At 43.0% G+C, this 21,927-nt stretch overlaps 1 protein-coding gene across 4 annotated transcripts in view; it reads right to left on the reverse strand.

The window, feature by feature from the left end:
* The window catches only part of LOC111951005 (cell adhesion molecule 1-like), a 648,521-nt gene that overhangs the window by 103,938 nt on the left and 522,656 nt on the right, over positions 1 to 21,927 (reverse strand). The window lies entirely within an intron of this gene.

The raw sequence follows: 21,927 nt of genomic DNA on the forward strand, positions 1-21,927 counted from the left end.
TGGCTCCAACGTCACAGCCCCACCATATCATGGTCAAGCATGAAAATCACTGCATTCTGAGAACAGAAATTCTAGGTTATTTGAAGGTAATTAAATAATGTTTCAATAAGACTTTTAATAACACTGCTAGCTTAGGTTACTGTTTTGAATTCCAAGCAGAGATATGACACATATAAACTCATTTGCTTAGGCAATAATCAAACAAACACATTTATTTATGTGGCACGGCACCAGTGAGATGCAAACCTATAATCCTATAACCATGTCATTGTAGTACTTCATGCTCCATACCATGTCATAGTAGTACTTCATGCTCCATACCGTCTATAACAGTACTTCATGCTCCATACCATGTCATAGTAATACTTCATGCTCCATACCATCGTATACAGTACTTCATGCTCCATAACCATCCATAGTATTACTTATGCTCCATACCATGTCATAGTAGTACTTCATGCTCCATACCATGTCATAGTAGTACTTTATGCTCCATACCGTCTATAACAGTACTTCATGCTCCATACCATGCATGAGTACTTCATGCTCCATACAATCTATAATAGTACTTCATGATCCATACCATGTCATAGTAGTACTGCATGCTCCATACCATCTATAACAGTACTTCATGCTCCATACCATGTCATTGTAGTACTTCATGCTCCATACAATCTTATAATAGTACTTCATGCTCCATACCATGTCATAGTAGTACTTCATGCTCCATACCAGCTATAGTATACTTCATGCTCCATACCAACTCTATAACTTAGTACTTCATGCTCATACCATGTCATAGTAGTACTTCATGCTCCATACCATGTCATAGAATACTCATGCTCCATACCATCTATAACAGTACTTCATGCTCCATACCATGTCATTGTAGTACTTCATGCTCCATACAATCTATAATAGTACTTCATGCTCCATACCATCTATAATAGTACTTCATGCTCCATACCATCTATAATAGTACTTCATGCTCCATACCATGTCATAGTAGTACTTCATGCTCCATACCATCTATAGTTGTACTTTATGCTCCATACCATCTATAACAGTACTGCATGCTCCATATCATGTCATAGTAGTACTTCATGCTCCATACCATATTCTATCATATTCTACCATATCATATTCTATATCCGTTTGCAGGTATGGTATGTTCAGGAGAGTGCTGTGGGTTTCCGACACAATTTTCTCACTGTGTGTGTGTGTGTGCGCACAGGGCGGATTAGGAGGAGGAGATTGTCCTTGCTGGTGAGAGGTCAACAAAGAGGTGACACACAAACCTACACTGCATCGAACTACAGGAATTGAACCAGAAAGAAGTGTACCACTTCCAGAAACCACCACCATCTCTGATGCTCCTCGGGGGCCGACTCTGTCCCCCAGCCCCAGTCATCGCACCACACAAAGCTTTTCCTCATCTTCCTCCAGTCTCAGTCTCTGCCACATCGCACTGGTCATGGTCTGTCCCCCAGCCCCAGTCATCGCACCACACCTCGGCCTCTCCTCCTCCTCCTCCAGCCATGGCCCACCATCCCACCTTTCCTCCTCCGCCACCCCAGATTGAGTGGCCTGGAGTGGGGGTAGAAGCAGCAGTAGCCCCTTCAGAGCACTAGAGGACCAGGCAGACCCCCAGAAGGAGGTGCAAGACTGAAAGGAGCAGCTGGAGGCTCACAGACACCAGGTAGGTCACTTCACTTCCCCAACCACTCCCTTCTCCCTCCTCCTCCATACCCCATCCACTCCCTCCTCCTCTATACATCCTCCATTTCCTACTCCCTCCCTCCTCCTCCTCCCATGACCCTCTCCACTCCCACCTCCCACCTCCTCGATTCCCCTCCACACCCTCCTCCACCTCCTCGATTCCCCTCCACACCCTCCTCCACCTCCTCCATACCCCTCCACTCCCTCCCCCATACCCCTCCACTTTTCCTTCCTTTCCATACTCCCTCCACTTCCTTCTCCTCCATACCCCCTGCAGACCGGTAGAGTAGAGAACCAGTCAGGGAGCAGAAGTGTAACTCTGTAATCCTTTCTAAATTTGCAGTGAAGAAGTGGACAGGCTTCGCCAGATTTCCGGTAGTTTTCCATTGTATTTCTATCTTGTTATTTACAGTACAGATAAAGGACAAGTGTCTTCCTTGGATTATTAGATGGTGAACAGCACCACAGAGTGGTTGAATACAGAACTACTCAATAGTTGATCCATGTACAGCTACTGTATTTCACCGAGTGTTAACTACCAGTGTCCCTGTCCTCTGCCCTAGACTGTATTTCACCGAGCGTTAACTACCAGTGTCCCTGTCCTCTGTCCCTAGACAGTGTTTCACCTAGCATTAACTACCAGGTCCCTGTCCTCTGTCCAGACAGTGTTTCACCTAGCATTAACTACCAGTGTCCCTTGTTCTTCTGTCCCAGACAGTGTTTCACCTAGCATTAACTTAGCCAGTGTCCAAGTTGGTGGTTAGTTGTGTGTGGTTGGTTGTGTGTGCCCGTGTGTGTGGTGTGTCTTGTTCTGTGTTTGTGTCTGTGCTGCTGTGTGTCTAGACCTGTGCTTCACCCCTAGGGCTGATGGTGTGAGTGCGTGCTGTGTGTTTGATCTGCTGATGATGTGGTGTGTTGGTGTTGCGCCTGTGTTGTGTGTTGCGTGTGCGGTGTTGCGTGTTGGTCGTGTGTTGCTGCCTGTGTGTGCTGTTAGGTGGTGTGTGAGCTTGTTGGGGTTGTGTTGTGTTCGGAGTGTGTCTGTTAGAGTAGCGATTTTGTGTGATAGTGCGTGTGTTGTAGTCGTCGTATGTGTGTGTGTGTGTGTTGTGTGTGGTTGGTGTTTGTGTCTCGTGTCGTGGTCGTCGTTGTCTGTGGTGTCTCCTGTGTGTGTGGTGTGTGTGTGTGTGTGTGTGTGTGTGTGTGGGTAGGCTGTGTGTGAGTTTGGTGTGTTGTGTGCTAGTGTGTGTGCCTTGTGATGTTGTGCGTGTGTGTGTCGTATCCATCTACCTGTTATCCCTTGCGTCACGTCAAGGGCTCATGCTTCTGTCTCCCATCTTCCTCTCTTCTTAGCCTCCTTCCAGGTGCTCTTGTTTTCTCCTGCTGAGTGTGGTTTTTGTGGTCTTGTGCCTCTGTCTGTAGTCCTCGCTTCCCATAGATTCTTCTGGTTCTTGGTTAGATCGGCTTCATTAGATCCCTTGCGCTTGGGTTTAGTCCGGCTTTCATTAAGAAGTCGCCTATGTCTGTCTGGTCGGTATTGAGGGCCGGGCCCGTGCCATGAAGAAGTGCCCTGTACCGGTCCTAAGGACCCAAGAGGGACCAGGGACACTCGGGCTGAATTACCACTTGAGTGTGGGTGGTCGGATAACCCATGGGTCAGTCAACAGCGAATTCACAGTGGTGCCGACACTCTAGATGTGTTTCATCTAGATTAACTAGGTCACGTAGTTAGATGTCGCCCTGATCCTTAGTCTGTTCCACTCGAAACTAACGAGTCTTAAGACTGGATGTCATTCAGAGGACGGGGAAAGCACTAGGTAGTAATGCTCAGATGAAGAACACAGTCTAGGGACAGAGGACAGGGACACTGGTAATTAGATTACTAACTGCCTAGAATGGGTGAAAGCTACAAGTACGTCTGAGCTCTGTCCGCCGGTAGACTGGTGGCGTTTCAGGGTGCTGAGCAGTTATACTGACGCCTAGGTTTTGATTCCCTTTGTTCCGCTGGGCTCCTGGTGTTAGATGCTGTGTGGTCAGCGGTGGGATGCGAGGTTAGGGCGGTACGCAGGTTGTGGTGGCGGGGCCGTTGTTTCCTCTCTGGCCCGGTTCTGGAGGAGCTTGCTTACTGTGTTTGCGGAGTCGGTGCGATTGAATACCAGGTTCGCCGTGTGGGGCGCTCTGTCCTAGGACTGTTGTTTCACCGAGCATTAACTACCAGGTTCCCTGGTCCCTCTGTCCTTAGACAGAGATCTTTGAAGCAGACTCACGGAGAACAGAGATCTTATGAGCAGACTACACAGAGAATGAAGCAGATCATGACAGCAGATCCAGACAGAGGACTACAACAGACCAAAGAGCACAAGGACCAACAAAGCACACTCAGCAGGAGAACAAGAGACTGAGGAGGAAGAGAGAGGCCGATGAACAACAGATGGCCCTACGTGCAGGAACAGGTAGTGGGATTACACAACACACACACACACCACACACACACACACACACACACACAACACACACACACACACACACACACACACACACACACACACACACACACACACACACACACACACACACACACACAGACACACACACACACACACACACACACACACACACACACACACACACACCACACACACACACACACACACACACACACACACACACACACACACACACACACACACACACACACAACCACACCAACACACACACACACACACCACAACACACCACCACCACACACAACACACACACACACACACACACACACACACACACACACACACACCACACACACACACACACACACACACACACACCACACACACACACACACACACACACACACACACACACACACACACACACACACACACTCAAACCTGAATGAATAGAAACATATGGGCAGACGGAATGTAGCGTAACAAATAAGGACATTAACTGACATTGGGTTAAGTTGAATGTGAAATGAATGGGACACAACATATCCGTAATGACCATATGGTTTCATTAGAAGTCGTCTGGGAGATGTGCTGCTGGAAGTGCTGCATGTGAAAGTACCAACAGGGCCTTGTTGTAAAGATCATTTCTATTTTATATGCTAGGGTCAGATTCCATTCCATTTTAGGAGATGCATTGAAACTTCAATTCCATTTAAAAATATATATATTTTCAATATGAATTTCTAAAATAGCTAACTAACCACTGTCTCTAGTCTCCTGTGTCCAGAACAAGGTGCATGAGGATGACTTTAGGAAGGAGCGGTCAGACAAGCAGGTCCTGAAGAGTCTACAATGAAAGTCCAGCTCTGGTCAAACCAAGTACCCCTGACTGCAGTGTGCAATTTGAGGTGGGCTCAATGTGGGCGGTGTCAAACGTTTGACTCCGCCCACCGCTTTTTGTCCAAATGAGGTTTGACAGTCACCCACTGAATACAAACACACGTTTGCGCAAGGCACACGTTGAATACAAACTTATTTCATTTTTGAAGATCGTAAGTAATATTATATAAAGTGGTACCAGCACATGTGTTGTAACACTTTTTGCTTCATGCTATATTTGAAACAAGCTACTGATATTGTTGCAGTTAACAACAAACGTTTTATGTATATCATGTACTGTTAAAATAGTGTTGATAAATGTTATAACTTTGTAATTATATTATTTCATTGCGCATTTATATACAGTTACTACCTATCCTGATTTATAATGCTGTTTACTTTCCTCATGAGAATGGAGACAGACTATACCATATAGACATATTGACAAGCTGAATGTGCTTTGGACATTAAGTTATACCAGCTCCAGTAAAGAGATCAGAGACTCGGGTGACTTCTACGTCATCTTTACTAAACAACACAATTAACGATTTAAACAATTAAAACAGGTCAAACCTTGTTTGACCACTCCTCAAAAATGGCCTCACTCCTGCTCCTCAAGAGGCAAAGACAGTCAGTGTCTTGTTGTCAACTGCCTCCACATAATGGTTCCTTGAGGAGAATATTTTCCTCTTCATCCAGGCCATCATACGACCGTAGTTCTTTAAGGGTTGTAATGCGGTCTTCCCCGTCCATCCCAATTACAGTAGGGAGGGAAACAGTACCTTTAACTTCACTAGGGTAGGGGCCCTATTTTCACCTCCGGATGAAAAGCGTGCCAAAAGTAAACTGCCTGCTACTCAGGCCCAGAAGCTAGGATATGCATACACTCTAAAGTTCCCAAAACTGTTAAAATAATGTCTGTGAGTATAACAGAACTGATATGGCAGGCAAAAACCTGTGAAAAATCCATCCAGGAAGTGGGATTTTTTTTATTTTGTAGTTTTCTATTGAATTCCATTACAGTATTCATTGACTTAGGACTCAAATTGCACTTCCTATGGCTTCCACTAGATGCCAACAGTCTTTAGAAATTGTTTCAGGCTTGTATTCTGAAAAATGAGGGAGTAAGACCACTTTGAATGAGTGGACCATTCAGTGTCCCTGAGGTTTTTCATGCGCACGACCGAGAGCACGCCATTCTTGTTTTCCTTTTATATTGACAAAGCTTTTGTCCGGTTGAAATGTTATTGATTATTATGACTAAAAACAACCTGAGGATTGATTATAAACATCGTTTGACATGTTTCTACGAATTTTACTGATACTTTTCGGATTTTCATCTGTCTGTTGTGACTGCCTTTGAGCCTGTGGATTACTGAACAAAACGCGAACAAAACGGAGGTTTTTGGATATAGAGGGACTTTATCGAACAAAACAAACATTTATTGAGTAAATGGGAGTCTTGTGAGTGCAACCATACAAAAATCATCAAAGGTAAGTGGTTCATTTTATCACTATTTCAGACTTGTGTAACTCCTCTACTTGGCTGGTAACTGTTTGTAATGATTTGTCTGCTGGACGCTGTTCTCAGATAATCGCATGGTATGCTTTTGCCGTAAAGCCTTTTTGAAATCTGACACCGTGGTTGGATTAACAAGAAGTTAATCTTTAAACCGATGTATAGCACTTGTATGTTTTATGAATTTTTATAATGAGTATTTCTGTTTTTGAATTTGGCGCTCTGTAATTTCACTGGATGTTGGCCAGGTGGGCCACCCCCTAGAGAGGTTAAATGTTTGGAGTTCGCACCACCTTGCTGCCTCTAGGGTGTCCCTTAGAAGAAAATCTGGTTCCTTGAAGAAAAAGGAAGAATAAATATTAAGACTATTGCCTCATTGGGTGATCAAGACAAATTACACCCCACTTTCACAATACCACCATGCAAACAAAAGCCACTATTACTAAAAGGGGTTTTCAGTGATATCTATAACTACTCAACAAGTCATCACAACTATTATATCTTGCTATGCATCAAGCCTCCACACAGTAGGCTTCAAGCCTCCACACGCCTACACACAGTAGACTACATACCCAGTTCACAGCTCCCAGTTCGCCGTGCATTTTGTTTTCAGTGTTGTCTAGAAAGAAAACAGATTCTGGTCATTTAGTAATGTAAGGGAACCTCTAGGGATGTGTGTACAAGAATGCACCTTACTTTAGCCTCTTTGGGCTAGGTGTCTCGCTAGCGGGATCGAAGCCGACAACATCCGATGAAATTGGAGGGCGCGTAATTCAAATAAATATTTGTAATATTAAACATTCATGAACATACAAGTGTCTTATATAATTTTAAAGCTTAACTTCTTGTTAATCTAACTGCTTCGTCAGATTTCAAAAAGGCTTTACGGCGAAAGCATACCATGCGATTGTCTGAGGACGGTGCCCCACATGAACATATTTTTCAACCAGCACAGGTTTCACAAAAATCACAAATAGCGATAAAATAAATCCCTTACCTTTGAAGATCTTCCTCTGTTTGCAATCCCAAGGGTCCCAGCTACAACATGAATGGTTGTTTTGTTCGATAAAATCCTTCTTTAAATCCCAAAAGGTCAGTTTAGTTGGCGCCATTGATTTCAGTAGTCCAAAAAGCTACCACTAAACTTCGTCCAAACAAGTCAAAAGATGTTTCTATTTGATCCTCAGGTACTCTGAAATGTAAATAAACTGTAATATTTCATACGGAAAGAAGTATGTTCAATAGGAAAGCCAAATTCGGAAGCATGCGCCGAAAGACTGATTTGCTCCAGGTAGTAACCTGACAGAAACTCCAAATACTTGTTAATTTTTTCAAAATAGAGGCCTGAAACGTTGAATAAAGACGGTTGACATCTAGTGGAAGCCATAGAAATTGCAATCTGGGTGACGGACACCATTACAAACAATAGGTTTACATAATAAGAGCCTGGGAGCTGAAAAAGAATTCTGGATTTTCTTCAGATTTTCGCAGGCCATATCAGTTCTGTTATAGCCACAGACATTATTTTAACAGTTTTAGAAACTTCAGAGTGTTTTCTATCCAATTATATCAATTATATGCATAACCTGGCTGAGTAACAGGCAGGGCCTGAGTAAAAAGCAGTTTACTTTGGGCACGTCAGTGGAAATTCAGGAAACTGCCCCCAAGCCCTAATAGCCTATACAGTACCTGATCCTGCAGAGCTGGATGCTGATGTGACATGCTGTGACTTCTTGGGGGAGGGACATCTTCTACATCATCCTGAAATATATGGGAGGGGGGGTTAAGACTATACCACTCATCATATGAGAGGGGGGGGGGTTAAGACTAAACCACTCATCATATGAGAGGGGGTTAAAAATATACCACTCATCATATGAGAGGGGGGTGGTTAAGACTATCACCCTCATCATATGGAGGGGGGGGGGGGTTAAGACTATACACTCATCATATGAGAGGGGGGTGGTTAAGACTATACCCCTCATCATATGAGAGGGGGGGGGGGTTAAGACTATACCACTCATCATATGAGAGGGGGGTTAAGACTAACACTCATCAATTGAGGGGGGGGGGGGTTAAGACTATACCACTCATCATATGAGAGGGGGGGGGGGTTAAGACTATACCACTCATCAATTGGGGGGGGGGGGGGTTAAGACTATACCACTCATCATTTGAGGGGGGTTAAGACTATACCACTCATCATATGAGAGGGGGGGGGGGTTAAGACTATACCACTCATCATTTGAGGGGGGGGGGGGGGGTTAAGACTATACCATCATCATATGAGAGGGGGGGGGTTAAGACTATACCACTCATCATTGAGGGGGGTTAAGACTATACCACTCATCATATGAGGGGGGGGTTAAGACTATAACCACTCATCATATGAGAGGGGGGGTTAAGACTATACCCCTCATCATATGACACCTCCTACCTGTAGTGTGCTTTGTTTTCACCTCTTCTTCAGACCTTAGTGAGTGAATGACATACATTACATACATTCAATATGAACATATATTCAGGTCAGTCTGGCTACAGTGAACAAGTGATTTTAGGATGCAAATGAAAAGTTCTTTAATGTTCAAACTTACGGCGTGGAAAGTTCTGTAGGAGAACTAGGCACCACCATCGCCTAATTTGCTGCATGTTTTCCTTTGAAAAGAAAAAGAAAATGACACGGATGGGTATCCCAAAAAAACATTATATCCACTAATGATGAGAATTTCATAATTTATACATACCTCAGTGATATCATACTGTGCTTCCATTGAAATGCACAGAGCGTACTCTACGTTAAGAAAGAGTAGGTTGTTAAGTTGATAGTTATGATAACAACAATAATGATAACACACCCCCCCCCAGGAATATATTCAGGATGTGAAAGACACCCCCCCAGGAATATATTTCAGGATGTAAGAAGACACCCCCCCAGAATATATTTCAGGATGTAGAAGACACCCCCCCCTAGGAATATATTTCAGGATGTAGAAGACACCCCCCCAGGAATATATTTCAGGATGTAGAAGACACCCCCCCTAGGAATATATTCAAGGATGTAGAAGACACGCCCCAGGAATATATTTCAGGATGTAGAAGACACCCCCCCCCCCCTAGGAATATATTTCAGGATGTAGAAGACACCCCCCCAGGAATATATTTCAGGGATGTAGAAGACACCCCCCCCCCCCCTAGGAATATATTTCAGGATGTAGAGACCACCACCCCAGGAATATATTTCAGGATGTAGAAGACACCCCCCCCCCAGAATATATTTCAGGATGTAAAGACACCCCACCCCCACCCCAGGAATATATTTCAGGATGTAGAATACTATGAATTGTTTATGTAGTGTAAAACTGTAGGAAATAGTCCCAAAAAGTGTCAAGAATAATTAACAAGAAAAAGTATGAGCAATAACAATAGTGCTGCAAGCACAGAAATAATACTAACTTTGTATATGTTATAACAGAAAATAGGACTAATATAATACAATGAATAACCAGCACCTTAATTCTTATGGCTGCAATCCCGTTAACGGATCGATATGACAACAGCCAGTGAAAGTGCAGGGCGCCAAATTCAAACAACAGAAATCTCTAATTAAAATTCCTCAAACATACATGTATCTTATACCATTTTAAAGGTAATCTTGTTGTTAATCCACCAAAGTGTTCGATTTCAAAAAAGGCTTTCAGCGAAAGCACCAAAAACGATTATGTTAGGTCACCGCAAAATCACAGACAAACACAGTCATTTTTCCAGCCAAAGACAGGAGTCACAAAAAGCAGAAATAGAGATAAATGAATCACTAACCTTTGATGATCTTCATCAGATGACACTCATAGGACTTCATGTTACACAATATATATATGTTTTGTTCGATAAAGTTAATATTTATATCCAAACCTTAGTTTACATTGGCGCCATGTTCAGAAATGCCTCCAAAATATCCTGAGAAATCGCTGTGTCAGATTTCAAAAAGCTTACGGCAAAACACAATATTCAATCATTTGAAACAGCGTTCAGCCGCAAAAGCAGCCATACAGTTACCCGCCAAATTGTGCAGTCAACAAAACTCAAAAGCATTATAAATCTTCACTTACCTTTGCTGATCTTCGTCGGTGTCATGTTTTGTCATTGATTATCATGTCTTGTCCCTGTGCTTCCCTCTGCTGGTCTTATTAGGTTCTTTCTCTTTCCTCTCTCTCTCTCTCCTCCCTCCCTCTCTCCTCTCCCGCTCTCGTGAACCAGCTGTGGATGTCAGGTTCTGAATACTTCTCAAATGCACTGTATATAGCTCTGTGTCACATGTCACATTCTCTATTTAAGAGCTAACAGAATTCTTCAAGATGCACAATGTATGGTGTCTATTCAAGAGTTGCAAAGTGCCAATTACAAAATATTTTATTGTTTTTTTAATCTGAGCATTTTGCTTGCATTTTGAGAGTCGCTGAAAATCTGATATAGTGATGTTCTCATGATTTCTCACTTGTGAAGAGGAAGTTTGTGAAGGTAATCTCGCATGGATTTCTGCAGATTTCCGAGTAAGACGATGTTCCAAAGACAACGATCCAGTGTTTCCTTGAAAACACTGCACGGAGGTCTCGAAGAGTCCAGGGCGGTTTTCAGATATACGATATGTCGTATCCAATCAAAAATGTAGGTCACAAAAATATAGGCAACATCTGTATCACGTTTGACATAGTTCAAGCTTTCTCTTTGTCTGTAATATCAGTAAGGCAGTTCCCAAATGTTACACCTGCCCCGTCTAATAATTTCCGATCGATCGTAGATATGTCTGGGGCAGAAGGCCTAGGGTTGAAATTTGGAACTTACCAGGCGATTGTGGCATTTTAGCTCTTACGACAGTTTCTTCATAGGCTGCTTCATCTCACCTCAGCACCTGACGACAGTGCTCCTTTAGAGTACTGACACCACATCTCTCAGCTCCTGGGCCCTCTTCTGCAGCGTTCTTTCCTCTCTCATCTCATCTTCTCTCTTCCCTCCATCATTCCTACCTCTGTTCCTTCTGCTGCTGTCCTGGGACGGTCTGGGTTTCTGGTGGTCACAGGTCTGGGATTAAACTGCAGCTGATATTAGATATTATTGCACTGTTTGGAGGCTAGGAACACAAGCATTTCAACTACATCCGCAATATAAATCTGCTAAATAGGTGTATTGCAGCCAATAACATTGGATTTTGATCTGACTTGTGTGAGGATGGGGTTCTGTGTCCTGTGTTGAATAGGGTCTAGTGTGTGTATTTGTGCATGGAGGGGAGTCAGATTGTGGGACACCAATAGTTTTGCGCCTGTCCACTCCTCCACAAGGTTTTACCCTACTGAGGGCCTTCACCCACTCAGCTGGCTCTTAAATGCACAGGTCTTATGCATTACTGTGAACAGACACACAATCACATTAATCAACCTCTCATAAGCAAAGTACTTCTACAATGCATTGACCACAGTGAGACAGAGAACAGAGCGCGCGTGTTGTGTGTGTGGTGTGTGCCCTGACCAGAAGTGTGAGAAGACAGTATGAGACTCAGCTTGCATAGGAAGTGAAGCTCTTTGCCATAGTGGGAAATGAAGAAGTGAGTACTACTGGAAGAACAAGAATTTCTCTCTTTCACACCCACAAAACACCACCATATCATATGAAGAGCTATCTGCAGACACACATGACGCACACACATTGTCTGCATACATGTATCTGCGAGAGAGACAGACAGAGACTGCAGCAATGAGCAGCAGTGAAGGTTATAATTGGAGGTGGGAGGGAGGGATGGAGGGGGGGCTCAACGTGCAGAGGATGACGCACTCCTCTAAGGTAGACGACTATGGTACTGCAGGCAGTAGCAGACGCACTCTGTCTCTCATTACCTTCTCAGTATTTAGTCATCCTGTCAAAGAGAGAGATAGGACAGGAGACGTGAGTCACGACCTGACCATTCAACCTCAGCACTGAAGACACAGAAGCTTTATTGTCGGCTAAGGTGTCCCCTGCTAAGTTACTTGCTGACATGTAAAATGGAATTTGGAAGAGCTGCAGAAAGAGTGGGCGCTTCTCCTACTGGTGTGACTGCATTGTCCTTTGAAACAAGTATTTTGTGCCACTTGCATTCTTGGTGGAATACCGCATATGCCGTATTTGCCACATGGTGGCAGTACGAGGAATGAATAATTCAGTCGGTGCATGGAGGGAATACAATGGGGGTGGGGAGGGGATGTTGGGGGGCATCAGCAGACATAGATGGCTGAATCCGGCTGTCATAAGGGACTCACAGCTGCGCTTTGTGAGGCCTGATTCAAGACTGACCAGAGGCGAGGTGTATGGGTCCTTCAGACAGGTGGTAGATGTGTTGAGCGACAGTGTGGCAGGTGGGCTACAGAAGGGAGGGGGAACGCGAGAAGGTTGTTATTCCTTTCAGTTCTTGGACCGTTTCCTGACGCGATTCCGCGTTTGGTTAATTATGTATGTCCCATTCCTATTCAGCCTATTTCACTTCCTCAAAATCCCCAGAATGAAGTCTAAGACAACAATCTGTAATTCATTTTGACGTTTTTGCCAAGGATGTTTTAGCAGTGGTGTAAAAATACTTTAAAGTAATAATTAAGTAGTTTTTTTGGGTTGTCGTACTTCTTTTTTATATTTTTGAACAAACTTTTTACCTCACTACATTCATAAGAAAATAATGTACATTTAACTCCATGCATTTTCGCCGCTCACTACACAAAAGTACTTGGTTACATTTTGAATGCTTAGCAGGACAATGGACAATGGTCAAATTCACACACTTATCAACGAGAACATATGCTGGTCATCCTACTGCCTCTGATCTGGAGGACTTCACTAAACACAAAATGCTTCATTTGTAAATTATGTCTGTGTGTTGGATTGAGGCCCCTGGCTTGCTGTAAGAAAAATAATAAGAAAAATGGTGCATCTGGTTTTTGCCTAATATAAGGAATTTTAAAAAATTTTTATACTTTTAACTTTTAATCCTCAAGCTTATTTTTAGCAAATACATTTACTTTCGATACTTAAGTATATTTAAAACCGAACTACTTTTGCACTTTTACTCAGTAGTATTTTACTGGGTGACTTTCATTTTTACTTGAATCATTTTCTATGAAGGTATCTTTTACTTTTACTCAAGTTTGACATTGGTACTTTTCAACCAACTGTGTTTTAGTTTGCTTAAATGTTATATCTAACTAATGGTGTTTGGTGCAGTATTTTCTCAAGTAAACAAATGCACAAGGTGTTGTACTAATGTAAACAAGAAGTCAATAACTGCTTGGGCAGGTCTGTCTCACTTGTTCTAATGCCAGTGGTTACTATTTTTGGTAAGGGGGGGGCCACTTTGTGTAGAGACAATCATTCTGATGCCTCACAGATGCTTTCATTTTTCTTCCCCAATAATTATCAATTAATTCAACTGAAGAGCAATTCAGAGCAAATAGAGCACATGCAATTGATTTGAATGTACAGCACATCACAAAATATAACATACACTCAATAGGCTACATCACATGTATAAAGACCCATATTTAAGGTTACCTCAGAGTTGGATGAGCGAAAATGTCCCTTCTGTTTTCTTGACTGAATTCATTCTAAATGTTAGTCCTGTTTGCTGCTGACCTTGTGAGGCAATGCCAGGTGGTGCATCTGGTCCAGTCTGTTTCTCTGTTTTTGTTTCACAATTGTTCATCTGTTTGCGTCCTTCTCCGTTCCCTCGCATGTTTGGGGCGCGTCAGTGCAACAGACTGCAAGATTTGACCAAGTAATAGTTTTACAGCAAAGAAATGTAACATTGGGCTTTTCAGAATATCCTCTCCTCGTTTTTGTCCGCTGAAGGGGCAGTAAACATAAAAATGCCTCTCTGAAGCAGACCCAAACACGTAATTGGCGATGGTCCACTTACATCAGTGCTTTCGTGCAAGCCAATATAAAACACGGCGCTACGGATAGGTCAGTAATCAGTTGCTTAGCCGATGTCCCTCCGTCGATGTCTTCTTGCGTCTTGTTATGGTCGCGTCTGAGAGTTGCAGTCCCTTAATTTGCTTTAAATTAGCTTCCTTGTTTTTGTGAACTCAGCATACAATCTTTCAGCTGAGGCTACCAAACATTATTTGATCATCTCCGCATCTGTGAAGGCCTATATTGTTTCTCGAAGTATCCAAGCAATCCTCATATGTTTGTTTTCTCCTCTGCAACAGTGCTAAGAATTTGCCTAATAATTTGGTGTTGTTGTCATTTGAAGCTGTCCTTGTCCTTGATGCGGAATTTTGTTGTTTCTGAGGTTGCTTTGTGACCTATATGTTTTTTGGTCAAAAGTGGGCATGGTGTGACTGTAAATTTCGCTCTACATTTGCTCATTTAAAACAATAAGGCCGCCTTGCTGGCAAAACCCTAGACAAAGCTGGAAGCTAGTGTTTTTAGGGTTACGTCACTTCAAATCAGGTATAAGGACAAGTATCGACAATGAGTCACTAATTGTATGCTATGTTACTTTTTATTACTAAGTAATAAATGGCAAATGCAATTTCCGTATATTACGGGTTTTTTCACTGTAACCATCACGCAGGATGAAACAAGAGAAGACACTGTTACTGACAAAGACATTATAATAAATACTCATGACAGAGATACGTTTCCCACTTCCGAGCCGGCCTGTCAGAGTAGAGACTGGGCGTGGTTTAGACTTACCCAGCTATCGTTGATGTTGGCGCCTTAAGCCAGTCCTGGCCCTTAGCGCATGGTGATGTCCCGACGCTGTTTGCTGTGTAGATTTACGCTCCTCAGCCCCCAAAGACTGGAGGTCAGACAGCTCTGTAATATTGTCTGATGCTATTCGCACTCTGTATACAATGGCCCCTGTTTCTCGCTCAAAGGCTAACCACAGTTCGCCAGCACTCTTATCTGCTAACTGTTACTTCCAGCACACACACACAGACACCAGCGCTCCAGGCCAACAGTTTGGTCAATATCCCAATCATTTAATACAGTTTGCCTAATCACGTTTGTTGTAGTATTGGGTTATACGTGGGCTAACTCCAGAAACCTGCACAGATGTTCTTCGGTGTGTATAGTTTTTATCTGTTATTGTCTATTGTACACCACGTCAGTCCCCCTGATTCACCCCCTCCTGTGTCTCTCTAAGAATTAGCACAGTCTCGGTTCAGCACAGTAAGAGCGCCACCAGCCGCCTTTTTAACACACACACATTTCAGACTGCTGTTCATATCTTAATGCTCAGATACATTTGTTCAATTTCAGGCTGTGGGCTCATGGTTAGACAGATGCACTGGTAAGAGTAGAGACTAATGGAAAATGCCAGGTTCACAAGAGTCGTATTTCAAACTTTAAATGCATAAGAAGCCCTACTACGCTTATAGTTTAGTTAAGCATGTCAAAAACCTTATAAAACCCCACACTAGTCCCATTATGCAGTACAAAAATACTTGTCTGTCCATTTCTCTTGGAACTTTCTGTGTTCTTTTTGAATCGACGTATCTTCTCTTAGCCACAGGAGCCACGTTTGCTACATTTCCCCGGCCGCCATTCCCTGATTTTCCCTGGTTCTCCGGTGGTTTGTTCGTTCATAGCTCTCATGTTGTTCTCCAGTTCTTCCCCCCTCATTTTCCAACTTGTGAATAGATTTACTTTTATTTTTTACACGAAATTCGTTCGCATGTTTTACCGGACTGGCAAAATTAGCTAGTAGCAAACGATATATGTCGGTCGCTGTAAACTGATGCAGTTGCGCTCTATTCGGCAAACCTAATTTGGCCTTTCTGTTCAAGAAGCTGTGCGCTATACTGCATCTATCTGCCGTCGCAGGTGAACAATAGATATATTCCAATGAAGGATTCAGGCCTGCAGTAAAACACTATCAATTTAATTTGTGTCATTGGTTTATATATCTATGAATAGAAAATAGGGAAAATCAAGCGCGAGCCGCAAATTATGGGTCGAGGGCCGCCTATCTCATGTTAGTGGGCAATGGACATCATCAAAATCAAACCCCAACATGAATTTCCCATTGTGATGCAAACTCCATTTTAGACGAAACTAAATTATCTTTATTAAGCACTTGAAGATTTTTGTGACACAAATAACTGTTTCTGACTCTATTAATTGCATGTAGCCCACATTTTCAAAGGGATTCTTTTGCTTTTTAAAGGCAGTCGCTCTTTAAACGCCTACAGTTGATATCCTCTTAAATAGAATTTATCATAATAAAAATCCCATAAATATCTTGTCAATTTAAACTAGAGACATCTGTTTTTTGCATTGAAATGCGTCTCAATCCACACATTCGCCGATGTCGCACTTCCGCATCTGCGGTGGAAAGGTGACAGAGTTAAGAGTGGGTGTTTTGTCAGCCATGAGACATTCAAATATCGGTCTTCTCACAAAATCGTCTGTGCATTCGAAACAGTTTGGGCTACACACTAATATGACCCTGCTGTGGAAAAGTGAGGTTGTTTTCTCTAGGACACCAACAGGTCTCACAAGACTCTGATAGGTCCTTGGTTACGTTGAAAAATGAATGAAAGTGTACTGTATATGGAGACCGTTTAGTCCCCAAAAAATAAGGGGTTGCAATACATTTCACTTTATTTGATGTTTCCGGATCTTTCTTATGTCTCTGCAGATATAGGAGCAGACAACTTAAGAACAACTTTCTTTAAGATTTTTGGGGGGACCATCTGTTGTTGCATGTAGGGAATCTGTTATTTCAATTTGTTTGTATGGCTAAAATAGCAGTAAAGGCAATATTTTTTTTCATCAAATAATTTTGTAATATATATTATATATACACATATATGATTCTTCTACCCACTGCAAGGCCACATCCTGGCCATCAGCTCTGAGTATATACAGCAATGACTGTAAGGTTGCGGAACTGGTGGCAGTGAAGTCAAGAAAACGCAGGGAGAGCAGAAAATAGTTAATAGTTTTAATTTCAAAACAACCGGCAATAAAAAAAAAGGGAAGCCTACATGGGTAAACAACCCGACGCGCAGCGCAGTAACATCAGTGCACAATGCATTACAAACAAATCATCTCACAAACAAGGACAATGGGGGGAACAGAGGTTAAATTAACAAAGCACTTATGGGGGATTGAAACGCAGGTGTGTAGGACAAGAAAAACAAATGGAAATGAGAAAGTGGATCAGACGATGGCTAGAAACCGAGGCGGTGCGTCCGACGCCGAACACGCACCGAACAAGCGAGTAGGACACGACTTCGGGGAAGTCGTGACAATGACCTCCGCAACTACAAATGCCTTGACCCAGTCATCTGTCCTCTTTGAACGCATCTGTGTAACGGTCAAGAAATTCTTGATAAACAGTATCCAGCCATCTCTCATACAAATCAGATGGATCACACCTCCCTATCTTTCTGTAGTCTCTCCCCACTTCTAGATCAACTACTGGAGGCGGGAGTAGCCATGGTGAATTTACAGGAATAGCTACCGTTGGACTTAAACTCCCTTCCATAGCAGTCCCATCAGTCCTTCACCTGTGTATTACCCACCCAACGCTCGTGTTCTGTCTTCGCTCATGTTCCCAGCAAATGCCTGTAAAATCCTTTCGCAGGATGAGAACACCCATGTCCCTGGTAAGCTTGACCCACAAAATTAATTGCCAGCTGCTGGTCTCCTAATTATCAATGGCATATCCTCTATCTCCACTTATGTGCAGCCACTGGGACGTCCGAAACGCCCACTACATTTCTGAGTCCTTCCCCTGTATACCATTTACAATGAGGTCTTTAACAATGAGGTCTGGGCTGCCAAACCATATGCTACACTGTCCAGAGTCTATTACAGATCAGATCAATGCAACTACATGGTCCTCAATTTGAGGAACGCCCGGCCCCCATTCCTTCCATGTCAGACAGCGCATCAACATTTAGCACCATCTTCACTTTCCCACCACTCTCTCAAATGTGTTCTGCTCCAGGTAAGTCTAGTGTCAATTATACCCAAGGAAACTGAAGGCCCCAACCCTCTCCAAGTTTTTTCCCCCCATAATGAGACATCAAACATCTCATCTTTCACCTGCTTCCTCCTGATAAGTTTTCTCTACGAGAACGGAATTAATGCCCATCACTCTACTTCAATCCAATTGCTTCCTGTACCTTCCTGATATGTATGGCACATTTCTTTCCCCCTCTTTCCATAAAGCCCCATCTGCAAATAATGACCTCCCTATCTGGCTTGTACTGAGAGTAAACATATTGATCATGATTGAGAACAAAAGAGGATAATCATGCTCCCCTGTGGTGTACCGTATATCCACAGGTAGCTGGCCTTGATGAGGACTTCCCCCACCTCAGCTGGATAGACCTTCCAAACAGGAAATCTTTATCCCAGTTTTGTTACTGTTCTTCCTCCTACCCCCATATTATCAAGCTTGATTAACAACCCTTCCTTCCAACATCATATCATATGCTTCTCCACATAAAAAAAGAGCTACAAACAGTCCCTTGTTCATTCTGAGCCTTGCTGACCTCTGCCTTTAAAGCAGAGCACTGGGTCCATAGTTTCTCCAACCCTTCCCTAACGCCACTCTGATGTGGCGATAACTGCTCTTCAGGAAGTAAGTTAGGCTCTCCGTATCATACGATTCCATAATCTTACATACGATGTGGATGTTAAAGCTATTGGCGCGAAAAGCTTGTTGGCCTTTGTTTGGGTGCCTTTCCTGGCTTTCCGGATTGGTAACACTTATTGCCTCCTTCGCAACGCTTGGTTAGTTTCCCCTCCCACACACCTGCTGTTGTACACACTAATCACCTTATCCAGCTCCTCATTCACTAAGATGGGCGCAAATACATACAGTGGGTTGCGAAAGTATTCCACCCTTGGGCATTTTTACTATTTTGTTGCCTTACAACCTGGAATATAAAATAGATATTTTGGGGGTTTGTTATCATTTGATTCACACAATGAATGCCTACACGTTGAAGATGCAAATATTTTTTATTGGTGGAAACAAACAAGAAATAAGACAAAAAACAGAATTTGAGCATGCATGAACTATTCACCCCCGCCAAAGTTCAATATTTGGTAGAGGCCGACCTTTTGCGCAATTATACAGCTGCAAGTCTCTTGGGGTACGTCTCATAAAGCTTGACACATCAGCCACTGTGGATACTTTGCCGCATTCTTCAAGGCAAAACTGCTCCAGTTCCCTACAAGGTTGGATGGGTTCCGCTGGTGTTAAACAGCAATCTTTAAGTACATACCACAGATTCGTCATTGGGATCGAGTCTGGGCTTTGTGACTAGGCCATTCCAAGACATTTAAATGTTTCCCCCTTAAACCACTCTGAGTGTCCTTTATTCAGTATGGCTAAGGTATTGTCCCGCTGGAAGGTGAACCTCCGTCCCCGTCTCAGTATCTTTGGAGGACTGAAAACATGTTTCGCTCAGAATTTCCTGTATTTAGCATGCAATCCACAATTCCTCATTCTGACAAGTTTTCCAATCCTGCCGATGAACACATCCTCACGCATGAATGCTGCCACCAACATGGCTTCAACTATGGGGTGGTGGTTTCTCGGGATGAATGAGGAGGTGTTGGGTTTGGCAACATATGGTTTTCCTTGATGGCCAAAAAATTCTCAATTTTAGTCTCATCTGACCAGAGTCATGTGTTTTGAGGAGTTCTCCACATGCTTCTGGCAACACCAAACGTGTTTGCTTATATTTCTTTAATGGCTTTTTTTTCTGGACACTCTTTCGTAAAGCCAGCTCTGTGGAGTTTGTACGGCTTAAAGTGTGTTCCTATAAACAGATATCTCCAATCTCCGCTGTGGAGTTTGCTCTTTAAGGTTATCTTGGGCTCTTTGTTACCTCTCTGATTAATGCCCTCCTTGCCCTGGTCTGTGAGTTTTGGTGGCGCCCTTCTCTTGGCGGTTTGTTGTGGAATGCCATATTCTTTCCATTTTTTTAATAATGGAGTTTATGGTGCTCCGTGGGATGTGCAAGGTTTCGGATATTTTTTTTTATAAACTCACCTGGATCTGTACTTCTCCCAACTTTGTCCCTCGACCTTGTTTGGAGAGCTCCTTGGTCTTTCTGGTGCCGCTTGCTTTGGGGTGGTTGCCCTGGCTTAGTTTGGTCGTTGCAGACTTTGGGGGCCTTTCAGAACAGGTGTATATCTGAGATCAATTTGACTTAGATTGCAAACACAGGTGGACTTTATTTATATCAAGGACACAATGGCGAGGACCCAGATGGCAGACACAGGAGGCAGAATGGTTTTTGTAGTTTATTTATAATCCAAAAGGAGTAGGCAGGAGAATGGTCATGGACAGGCAAAAGGTCATAAACCAGATTCTGAGTACAAGAGGTATGGAGTGGTCAAGACAGGCTCGATGTCAAGGGCAGGCCAGAACGGTCAGAGCAGGGCCGGGTACAGTCCAGAAAAAACAGGCAAGGGTCAAAACCCAGGCAAGACTAGATTAAAGAGATAGGAAACAGGGCACAGGAAACACACGTTGCTGGTTGACTTGAAAACAATACAGAACAAGAACGAACTGGCACAGAGAGGACAGGAAACATCTGGGAAAATACACTGGGGAAAATAAGCGACACCTAGAGAGGTGGAGACCAATCACAAGCCACAGGTGAAAACAGATTCGGGCGTGACAAATTTAACTATGTGACTTCTGAAGGTTAATGCTGTTGAAACGCAGATCTTATTCAGCGGGCTTCATTAGCAAAGGGGGTGGAATACATAATGCACGACCAGCATTTTTTCAGTTTTTAATTTTGGGGGTTTTTTTTTGAAACAAGTTGTTTTTTTCATTTCACTTCACAATTTGGAATATTTTTGTGTTGTGAATGTCATTACATGAAATCAAATAATATCAATTTAAATTACAGGTTGTAATGCACAAATAGGAAAAAAAGGACCCAAGGGGGTGGAATATTTTGGCAAGGCACTGGTAAATGCATAAAATTATGGCTATGACATTTCTTTATGGTGATGTATCTGAATGGTTACACAAAGGTAGAAATGTATATTCCTTCCTTTGCTATGGTTGGGTATTATTGCCTAAATAACTAACATAAACGCACTGGGATATTATTCTAATCGAGCCGATGCCCCCAAACAAGACCAATATCTTGGTTGGTCCGGATCGGCACAAATCACAGACAATTAAGCATAATACACTCCGAGGCCATGTTTATGACATTTTTATCAATGGTGTCGATTGTCGTCATAACCCGGCGAGGCGAAGCAGAGGTGGCGTAGACCACCACGCCCCCCATGAATAACAATGTCCATACACATGGCCTGAGGTATTATTGCTTTTATGCAAAAATCAGTCCA

The sequence above is a fragment of the Salvelinus sp. IW2-2015 genome, linkage group LG23, assembly GCF_002910315.2.
Source record: "Salvelinus sp. IW2-2015 linkage group LG23, ASM291031v2, whole genome shotgun sequence".
NCBI classification, from domain to species: domain Eukaryota; kingdom Metazoa; phylum Chordata; class Actinopteri; order Salmoniformes; family Salmonidae; genus Salvelinus; species Salvelinus sp. IW2-2015.